At 39.8% G+C, this 10,392-nt stretch overlaps 1 pseudogene across 1 annotated transcript in view; it reads left to right on the top strand.

Annotated features, from left to right (window-relative positions):
* Positions 1 to 2,573: 2,573 nt before the first annotated feature.
* Positions 2,574 to 10,392, top strand: part of LOC311145515 (intraflagellar transport protein 43 homolog B-like) — a 28,466-nt pseudogene continuing 20,647 nt past the window's right edge. The window contains exons 1-2 of the transcript in view: positions 2,574 to 2,619; positions 5,154 to 5,255. The product of the transcript in view is annotated as an intraflagellar transport protein 43 homolog B-like (transcript). The remainder of the gene's footprint in view (positions 2,620 to 5,153; positions 5,256 to 10,392) is intronic.

Here is a 10,392-nt window from a genome sequence, read left to right as displayed (position 1 = left end):
GGGCGCGCTGTGATTTCACTGATACTTTATAGTAAGCGGTAGTTGTGACGTCTGAGAAGGAGGGATTGCAGATTATCATTCCTCTGGGACATTTCTGGGAGCGCATTTCACACTCTATGATGTCTGTCTATTTGGAGCCATGTGTCATGTAATATAGAAAAATCAACAACTTGTTTGTGATTGTCCTATACGGTAGTTCATAAATTTATACAAATAATAGCCTACGTGGGCACGTCAGGTCATAAAATAGTTTGGATCACACAAGAGCTTTGGACATTTTCAAGAAGTGACCGTCTGCCCCCTAGTGGATAAATGAAGCTAATGCGGAAGACGATCCACTGCATAGCATATGACTTGAAATTCCGACAATAATTTAGTGATAGAATAGGCCTACAGTAAAATAAATAACTGCCATCCTTAACATAGAGCTCCAGTCAGTTTAAGAATGGGTAACTAGCAATAGGCTGGTGCTAAATATCTCAAAAACGAAATGCATATTTTGTGAGACAATTCACTGGCTCAACCCTGGTCTGGATTTATTATTGAATAATGTGGCTATTGAGCAAGTTGAAGAGACTAAACTGCTGGGTGTCACCCTAGTTAGCAAGCTACCAGGTCAAAACATATAAACTCAATGGTTACACATAATGGGAAGAGGTCTGTCCATGATAAGGCGTTGCTCTGCTTTCTTGATATCTCAGTCAACCAGACAGGTCCTACAGGCCCTAGTTTTGTCGCACCTGGACTACTGTCCAGTTGTGTGGTCAGGTACGGCAAAGAAGGACATACACTCTAAAACTTAGGGGTTCAACAAGGTCTTCTAAGATCCTCAAAGTTCTTTGAAGAACCTTAGGGTTCTTGGCACTGAAAATGGCCCCCAAAAGATGCTTCCAAGAACCCCATAGGAAGTGGGGTTCATCGAGGAACTTCTTTAGTTGGTGGGGGTTCTTGCAGGAACCTAACTGCCCAACTGAAACACTTGGATTTGAAAAGGCAGCAGGTGCAGGCACTTAACTGAAAAATCTAAAGATCTCCTCAATGTAAGGTAAGGTTTGTCCCTTGTGGGCTAATACACTCAAACCAATAAGTTGAGCCAATGGTTGAGCAAATTGAAGTGTTTTTTTCCCACGCATAATGCAAGGAATTATCGCTAGGATATGCGGTAACAACAGGGCCTATGTTATTTGTTAGATATTAAGCCTGTGTTAAAAGATGCTTAAAATGATTAAAAGACAAAAGACGATTGTGATTGTGTTGAATTTGGGAAATAAAGATAGACATAGTTTTATAAAGGTAGTGTTAAAATGTCATTCAATACAGACATTTGTAGGCGGCTTAACTTACACTGTCCCATGGCTCAACTTACCCCATACCTGGGGTAAGTGATGCCAAGTGGGGCGGCAGGTAGCTTAGTGGTTAAGAGCGTTGTGCCAGTAACTGAAAGGTCGCTGGTTCTATTCCCTGAGCCGACTAGGTGAAAAATCTGTCGATGTGCCCTTGAGCAAGGCACTTAACCCTAATTGCTCCTGTAAGTCGCTCTGGATAAGAGCGTCTGCTAAATGTAAAAAAAAAAAAAAAAAAGAGACCAGATTTTTAAGCATTGAGACATGGATTGTCTATGCGTGCCATTCAGAGGGTGATGTCACCGCATCATCCCTCCCTCTGCTTATATAGATATATCCCCTCTATAAATTTTATATTCCCACTGTAACTAGCCTATACTCCAGAGTTTTATGTTTTATGTTTACTGTTTTGATAGGCCTATTGTATATTCTGTATGATGTCTACAGTATGTGGACTTGTCTATTGCTGGCAGCACCTTCTCACTAAGGCAAATTCTGGGTATGTGTAAATGTACTTTGCGAATAAAGGTGATTCTGATAAGCCTGTATTAGCCTGTATGCTGATAGTTTGAGTTATTGCGTCTGAGGCGGCATTTAGGCATATGTCCAACAAGTGCCTATGTCCTTCAATTTTGTTAAAGTTGTTTCTCCAATGATTTATACAATATAATTTCAGTAATCTCTACCACTAAAATTGATCGAGATGTAGCATGATGTTTCAGGTCATGAATGACATGAACGTACTGGTATGAAATATTTGGTGTAGTTCCAGTGTGAGGTTCCATATCAGCATCTCTATATATGGCCAGTTCCAATGGGCTTGAATCAACATCTACTGGCAATATCCTAGTAAACAATACTGGACCTCCAGTCCAGTTGCTGGCATGCACCCAACTACCCATTGACTAACAAAAATAAACTCTGCAGTTTATTTGCCATAAACTCAAATGAGCTATACCAAACCTTGACTACAGGGCATGTAAGGCTAATAATAACAGAGTTAATACAGGCTCTTTACATGACTGTGACAGCCTTGGCTAAATTGATGATGATGAATGTATTTTTGTAATATCTACGTTTAAGGCCAGTTGTTCTTCTACCAGACCGCTATGCATCTCGAGCATGGACCAAACACCACGCCCCCTAATTGGTGTCACCATGGAGATGGTTGCTGTGTGACGCTCCGGGTCTCCAGGAAGTTGCAAGCTACATCTGTCAACGCAAGGAAAAATGGATGATAATCTTAAACATCAGAGACAGTGGAGTTGTAAAGAATGTGAGTGATTTACGCTTTCAACTTGTATGCATACAGAGTATTTACAGAAGTAGCTAGCAATGTTTGGGATGACATGGCAAACCTTGAACTTTCTTGCGATCTCTCTGTTGTCCAGGCTTATGTTGGCTTTTCCAGGCAGCTAGCTAGCTAGTATTAATAAGCATAATAAATTAACTACCATAAAGCTAACCTTACCCCATTCATAGTCAGACGCTAGCTAACTACCTTTAGCGCTGAAGAAGGTACAGTAGCTATCTTCTTCCCGGCTAAATTTAGTTAAGAGCCCTGACGATTGATCTGAACGTGAACACGCATCGCTTGCGCCGGTACGGTTTTGGAAGCATAAGGACCTTATCTTTCATATCAGCGATAAATAATTTTCACCAAAAAAAAAGGTTACATTGATACACACCTTTATTATGGTTAGTGTAATACTCATATGTGTCAGCATACTGAATTGTAATTGGATGCATTCTACTGTCATATCATACTGTGCTATGATTGGTTAAGACCACCCAGGTGGTAAGGTCATTCTAAAGATGATCATGGCCGGAGACACATGAATAAAGAGCTACGTTTATAAATATCCTGTCGTCCTGCATTTTATTATTTTGTACAAAGCATACAAAACAAGACATGGTGTGAGAAGCGGGATGGACTAAACACACACACAACACAACATACACCATACTGACCTGCAACACCACAAGAACTGTTGACTGACACAGAAGCATACTCAGCTTCATATCACACAAGGTCAGGAAGAGAGGTCAAGCCTAGAGCTGTCCTAGACCTGTGAAATGTAAAATGGTGTAGGCGGATCGCTGCCCTAAAAGAGTTCCGGACTGTAAACTTGTTATTGAAAAGTTAACTTGAAATGCTTTGGTATTATATTTGTTTGATATGTTGAGATGTCAATGCTACAGTGAAAAGCTGAGTTGCTGAGAAATATTTGTTCTAAAAATAACAGTATGCTGAATCATTGTTTCAGTCTGTTATGTTGATGCAGTTGGTGCAGTTTAAATGGTTACTTACCTCGAGTTCAAACTACAGAGCATGTATTCAAAATAAACGCTTTGTTGTTCTACGTATTTTTCTTTTTTTTAAAGAAGGGGGATGTAATATTCATATGTGTCTGCATACTGAATTGTAATTGGATGCATTCTACTGTCATATCATACTGTGCTATGATTGGTTAAGACCACCCAGGTGGTAAGGTCATTCTAAAGATGATCATGGCCGGAGACACATGAACATGCCAGTTATAGCTAGTTAATAAAGAGCTACGTTTATAAATATCCTGTCGTCCTGCAGTTTATTATTTTGTACAAAGCATACAAAACAAGACAGTTAGGGTTAGTGTGTTCCCACACGGCCATATATTCATGTTACAGCGTGTGTTTATGGAAGACAGAGGTTACCACCTGTGCTAATGATCTAACATGTTCCTATAGGACTAAAGTAGGCTAATGTTACTGTACTCCTTAGTCCAAGGACCTTACATGTTCTGTTTAAAAGGCGAATTGACTCTGGAAGCCAAAACAGCCAAATACTCCATCTAAACGTGAAATGATTCTCAATTGCCGTTTAGAAACATAAATCCCTCTATACCTTTCATATCACATCATAATAATGTCACAAATGCAAAATACACACTTACGGTACACTGTTTTAACCGGTTTAAATACAGTTGCAGCCGACAGTATTTTTCAGTGACAACACCTTTGTGGTGTCTGTTTTCAGATAGCTAATTAGCACAGGTAGTCCACTCTGTTTTCTGTAAACAAGCGCTGTAACATGGAAATATGGCAGTGTGGAAACCCTAACCCTATAAAGATGTGTATCAATTTAACTTTTTGTTTTTTGAAAATTATTTCTCCCCCATATGAAAGATAAGGTCCTTATGCTTCCAAAACCATAACTCAAGCGATGCGTGTTAATGTTCAGACCGAGCTCCCCACTAAAGAAGATGCCTTCGTCCAATGACTTTTATGTGTAATGGAATGGAACTGAGAGTCATAATCAAAGGCTAGCATGCTCCTTGTAACAGAATAAGACTGCCAGAAACGTGTTGTAACTGAAAAATACTGTTGGCTGCAACTGTGTTGCCAGTTAAAACATTATTTTGATGTGAAAGACATTTTAAATGTTCTTTTATTTAGCAGATGTGCTTATCCAGAGCGACTTACAATTAGGGTTAAGTGCCATGCTTAAGGCCACATTGACAGATTTTAGCACCTAGGGGATTCGAACCAGCAACCTTCTGGTTACTGGCCCAACGCTCTTAAGCGCTAGGATACCTGCCACTGAAAGTAAAGGGCTTTATGTTTCTAGAACCGCATCGCAATTGAGAATCAATTCACGATTAGGCAAGATGGACTATTCGCATACACTCCTTAAGAGTACATTCTTGGGCTACCATAAAGCCAGCAATTGTATCTAAAAAAGTCATTTCCTAGCTAATGCTTGAGAGTTTACAACCATGTTCGTGTCATTTTAAGATCATTTGAATCGACTTGAAATATGATTTTCAGGTTGCAAAGTTGGGTCAACGGGCTCAACAGGCTGCAGAGCAACCATCTCTGGAGGAGCCTCGACACGTCAGGAAATCCTCTTCTTCTACATCGATGGGAGAGGTAGCTATGATTTGTGATTGATTATCAGTGCAGCTTGTAATGAATTTGTATGTACCTAAAACCAAATATCATATATTACTTGTCATGGCCATTAACTTCACTGCATACACTCAACCTGAATGCATGTGAATAATGTATTATGCATGAACCAAGGAAGAGGAAGCGGTATTGTATGAGGACACTTAAGTAATGATATGGCATGTCTTGGCAGTATTCCTTTTCAAACCCTGCAGAGTAACTTTATACCCCAATAACATACAGTATACCGTCATAGTGTACAGTAGACTACATACTCAAATCCATACACATAACATATGATTTGAATGTAGACATTTTATATACCAACTCAGCTGTCACTTCTGTTCTGAATACCTCACATTGTGGTATAAAGTTACATCATGTTGTATTCAAGGGATGCACTGCTCTATTCTGCTTTATAGATGTAGGGATATTACAGTACAGTAGTTCCTTTGGATGCTGCTACTTTTATGTAAAATGTGTTTGAAGTGGATAATGCACTTTCTTTTACTTAAAAGTTGTCTTACGTACCTAGTGGTCTCGAATGACATTTTTTTAGGCAAAGCACACCTACCCATTTTCTTCAGATATCAAACCGAAGGAGCAGGGTCTAGGTGTTAATTTTGAAATGGGCCTATGCTATTTGCTTTGGTACAACATTGCCCATTCTATAACTTCCCCTGGTATGAAGAGAGAGGATCGTTTTTAGTTAGTCAGATTTTCAGTGCTGTGTGGGGAGAGGCTAAAGGTCTACTGCTCTACTGTATTGAACCATGCTGATTCATACCTGCCCTTGCTCCTGGACACTCCTCTCCCACAGACACACATAAAGTGATTACAGGCATAATTGCTTTCAAAGTCAAATTGCTTTGAAATGCTTTGGTATTATATTTGTTTGATATGTTGAGATGTCAATGCTACAGTGAAAAGCTGAGTTGCTGAGAAATATTTGTTCTAAAAATAACAGTATGCTGAATCATTGTTTCAGTCTGTTATGTTGATGCAGTTGGTGCAGTTTAAATGGTTACTTACCTCGAGTTCAAACTACAGAGCATGTATTCAAAATAAACGCTTTGTTGTTCTACGTATTTTTCTTTTTTTTAAAGAAGGGGGATGTAATATTCATATGTGTCTGCATACTGAATTGTAATTGGATGCATTCTACTGTCATATCATACTGTGCTATGATTGGTTAAGACCACCCAGGTGGTAAGGTCATTCTAAAGATGATCATGGCCGGAGACACATGAACATGCCAGTTATAGCTAGTTAATAAAGAGCTACGTTTATAAATATCCTGTCGTCCTGCAGTTTATTATTTTGTACAAAGCATACAAAACAAGACAGTTAGGGTTAGTGTGTTCCCACACGGCCATATATTCATGTTACAGCGTGTGTTTATGGAAGACAGAGGTTACCACCTGTGCTAATGATCTAACATGTTCCTATAGGACTAAAGTAGGCTAATGTTACTGTACTCCTTAGTCCAAGGACCTTACATGTTCTGTTTAAAAGGCGAATTGACTCTGGAAGCCAAAACAGCCAAATACTCCATCTAAACGTGAAATGATTCTCAATTGCCGTTTAGAAACATAAATCCCTCTATACCTTTCATATCACATCATAATAATGTCACAAATGCAAAATACACACTTACGGTACACTGTTTTAACCGGTTTAAATACAGTTGCAGCCGACAGTATTTTTCAGTGACAACACCTTTGTGGTGTCTGTCTTCAGATAGCTAATTAGCACAGGTAGTCCACTCTGTTTTCTGTAAACAAGCGCTGTAACATGGAAATATGGCAGTGTGGAAACCCTAACCCTATAAAGATGTGTATCAATTTAACTTTTTGTTTTTTGAAAATTATTTCTCCCCCATATGAAAGATAAGGTCCTTATGCTTCCAAAACCATAACTCAAGCGATGCGTGTTAATGTTCAGACCGAGCTCCCCACTAAAGAAGATGCCTTCGTCCAATGACTTTTATGTGTAATGGAATGGAACTGAGAGTCATAATCAAAGGCTAGCATGCTCCTTGTAACAGAATAAGACTGCCAGAAACGTGTTGTAACTGAAAAATACTGTTGGCTGCAACTGTGTTGCCAGTTAAAACATTATTTTGATGTGAAAGACATTTTAAATGTTCTTTTATTTAGCAGATGTGCTTATCCAGAGCGACTTACAATTAGGGTTAAGTGCCATGCTTAAGGCCACATTGACAGATTTTAGCACCTAGGGGATTCGAACCAGCAACCTTCTGGTTACTGGCCCAACGCTCTTAAGCGCTAGGATACCTGCCACTGAAAGTAAAGGGCTTTATGTTTCTAGAACCGCATCGCAATTGAGAATCAATTCACGATTAGGCAAGATGGACTATTCGCATACACTCCTTAAGAGTACATTCTTGGGCTACCATAAAGCCAGCAATTGTATCTAAAAAAGTCATTTCCTAGCTAATGCTTGAGAGTTTACAACCATGTTCGTGTCATTTTAAGATCATTTGAATCGACTTGAAATATGATTTTCAGGTTGCAAAGTTGGGTCAACGGGCTCAACAGGCTGCAGAGCAACCATCTCTGGAGGAGCCTCGACACGTCAGGAAATCCTCTTCTTCTACATCGATGGGAGAGGTAGCTATGATTTGTGATTGATTATCAGTGCAGCTTGTAATGAATTTGTATGTACCTAAAACCAAATATCATATATTACTTGTCATGGCCATTAACTTCACTGCATACACTCAACCTGAATGCATGTGAATAATGTATTATGCATGAACCAAGGAAGAGGAAGCGGTATTGTATGAGGACACTTAAGTAATGATATGGCATGTCTTGGCAGTATTCCTTTTCAAACCCTGCAGAGTAACTTTATACCCCAATAACATACAGTATACCGTCATAGTGTACAGTAGACTACATACTCAAATCCATACACATAACATATGATTTGAATGTAGACATTTTATATACCAACTCAGCTGTCACTTCTGTTCTGAATACCTCACATTGTGGTATAAAGTTACATCATGTTGTATTCAAGGGATGCACTGCTCTATTCTGCTTTATAGATGTAGGGATATTACAGTACAGTAGTTCCTTTGGATGCTGCTACTTTTATGTAAAATGTGTTTGAAGTGGATAATGCACTTTCTTTTACTTAAAAGTTGTCTTACGTACCTAGTGGTCTCGAATGACATTTTTTTAGGCAAAGCACACCTACCCATTTTCTTCAGATATCAAACCGAAGGAGCAGGGTCTAGGTGTTAATTTTGAAATGGGCCTATGCTATTTGCTTTGGTACAACATTGCCCATTCTATAACTTCCCCTGGTATGAAGAGAGAGGATCGTTTTTAGTTAGTCAGATTTTCAGTGCTGTGTGGGGAGAGGCTAAAGGTCTACTGCTCTACTGTATTGAACCATGCTGATTCATACCTGCCCTTGCTCCTGGACACTCCTCTCCCACAGACACACATAAAGTGATTACAGGCATAATTGCTTTCAAAGTCAAATTGGAAACGACATATGACAATGTCAACCACTTTTTTCCAAAGCATTGGCATTCATGGTATGGAGGTCTTGCTTGTCCCTAGAAGTGGCAAACTGTAAGCCACCCAAAATTCCCTGGCCAGGAATTCCAGCGATGCTTTTGCAGTAATCTTCCCAAATTAGGCCAACTTCCCTAATGTAGAATCAGGATTCTCGCGCCCCTAGTGACCTGCCGTGCACATTAAATGCATTTTTTTCCCCGGTGGCGTGCGACTTAGTAGATTTATTTATCAGCCCTGGTCTGCTTTTTCTATAAATACCCACTGATTGGTCACATTCTTGACATCCTTTTAAACAAAGGCTGAACTGCATTCTTGGGCTGTTAGTCTGAGTTTGACAACCACAAGGGTCTACTGCTTGGACATTCAGAAAAGTCTAAAATAGAAAATATGTAGCCTAACCCTTCACTATGATGACATTATTGCCTAAATACACCCCACTGCCACTATGTAAAGTTCATATATGGTCATACAGTCTTGTGGAATGTTTAAGATGAGGAAGGACGATAATTGTTTTTATGAGCATGGCCTTATTTCTATTACAGCATATTGGAACACTGTCATTCATATTCCATTCACCCAGCTCAATGTAACATCAATAGATTTAGGCTACTACATGATACTCAAATTTTTCCTATACCTAACATGAGATTGCGACAACCTAGCCTATGAGTGAAAGTTGACATTGTAGGTGCACAGGTCGAGAGAAAATGTTGAGTAATCAAGGTGACAGACCTTGCACACTCTTGCCTACATCTAGCTGATCTAGGGTGTAATCATTAGTCCAAAAGTTGCAAATGAGAGCATTTCTATTGGACAAATTCAGGTATGTTTATCCCAGTTTCGTTCCGTTTGCTTCCATTTAAGAAAGGTTTTTCAACAGAATCGGCAGAATGAATACACTCCTGATCACAAGCAAACACAGTTCACTTTCATAGCAGCCACATACAAACAGCATGATAATTTTGCTCGTTGTAGAATTCCTTCTCTCATCTTCTCCCTTAGCTTGTGGACTTCAGTGCACAACACATCAGCTGTTTGTGACCAGGTGAAAAAACCTTTCCAAACCAAACCTTCATATCATAACCGCTAACCGCTACACACAGCCTACACCATTGCCACCATATTAGCTAATGTCATAGCTAGTCATTTTTACATTTTACATTTTAGTCATTTAGCAGACGCTCTTATCCAGAGCGACTTACAGTTAGTGAATACATTATTTATTTTTTATACTGGCCCCCCGTGGGAATCGAACCCACAACCCTGGGGTTGCAAACGCCATGCTCTATCAACTGAGCTACATCCCTGCCGGCCATTCCCTCCCCTACCCTGGACGACGCTGGGCCAATTGTGCGCCGCCCATGAGTCTCCCGGTCGCGGCCGGCTGCGACAGAGCCTGGATTCGAACCAGGATCTCTAGTGGCACAGTTAGCACTGCGATGCAGTGCCTTAGACCACTGCGCCACTCAGGAGACACATGTATAGTCAACATAGCTACTAGAACTAATGCGTTAGTAAACCTGCTACAATCATGTAGTACAGTCAGCAAGCAGTTTAGCAGTTAC

This window comes from Coregonus lavaretus, assembly GCF_964263955.1.
Source record: "Coregonus lavaretus genome assembly, chromosome: 18".
In the NCBI taxonomy this organism is placed as follows: Eukaryota; Metazoa; Chordata; class Actinopteri; order Salmoniformes; family Salmonidae; genus Coregonus; species Coregonus lavaretus.
Note: the sequence above shows the minus strand (reverse complement) of the source record. Positions and strands in the feature narration are given on the sequence as shown.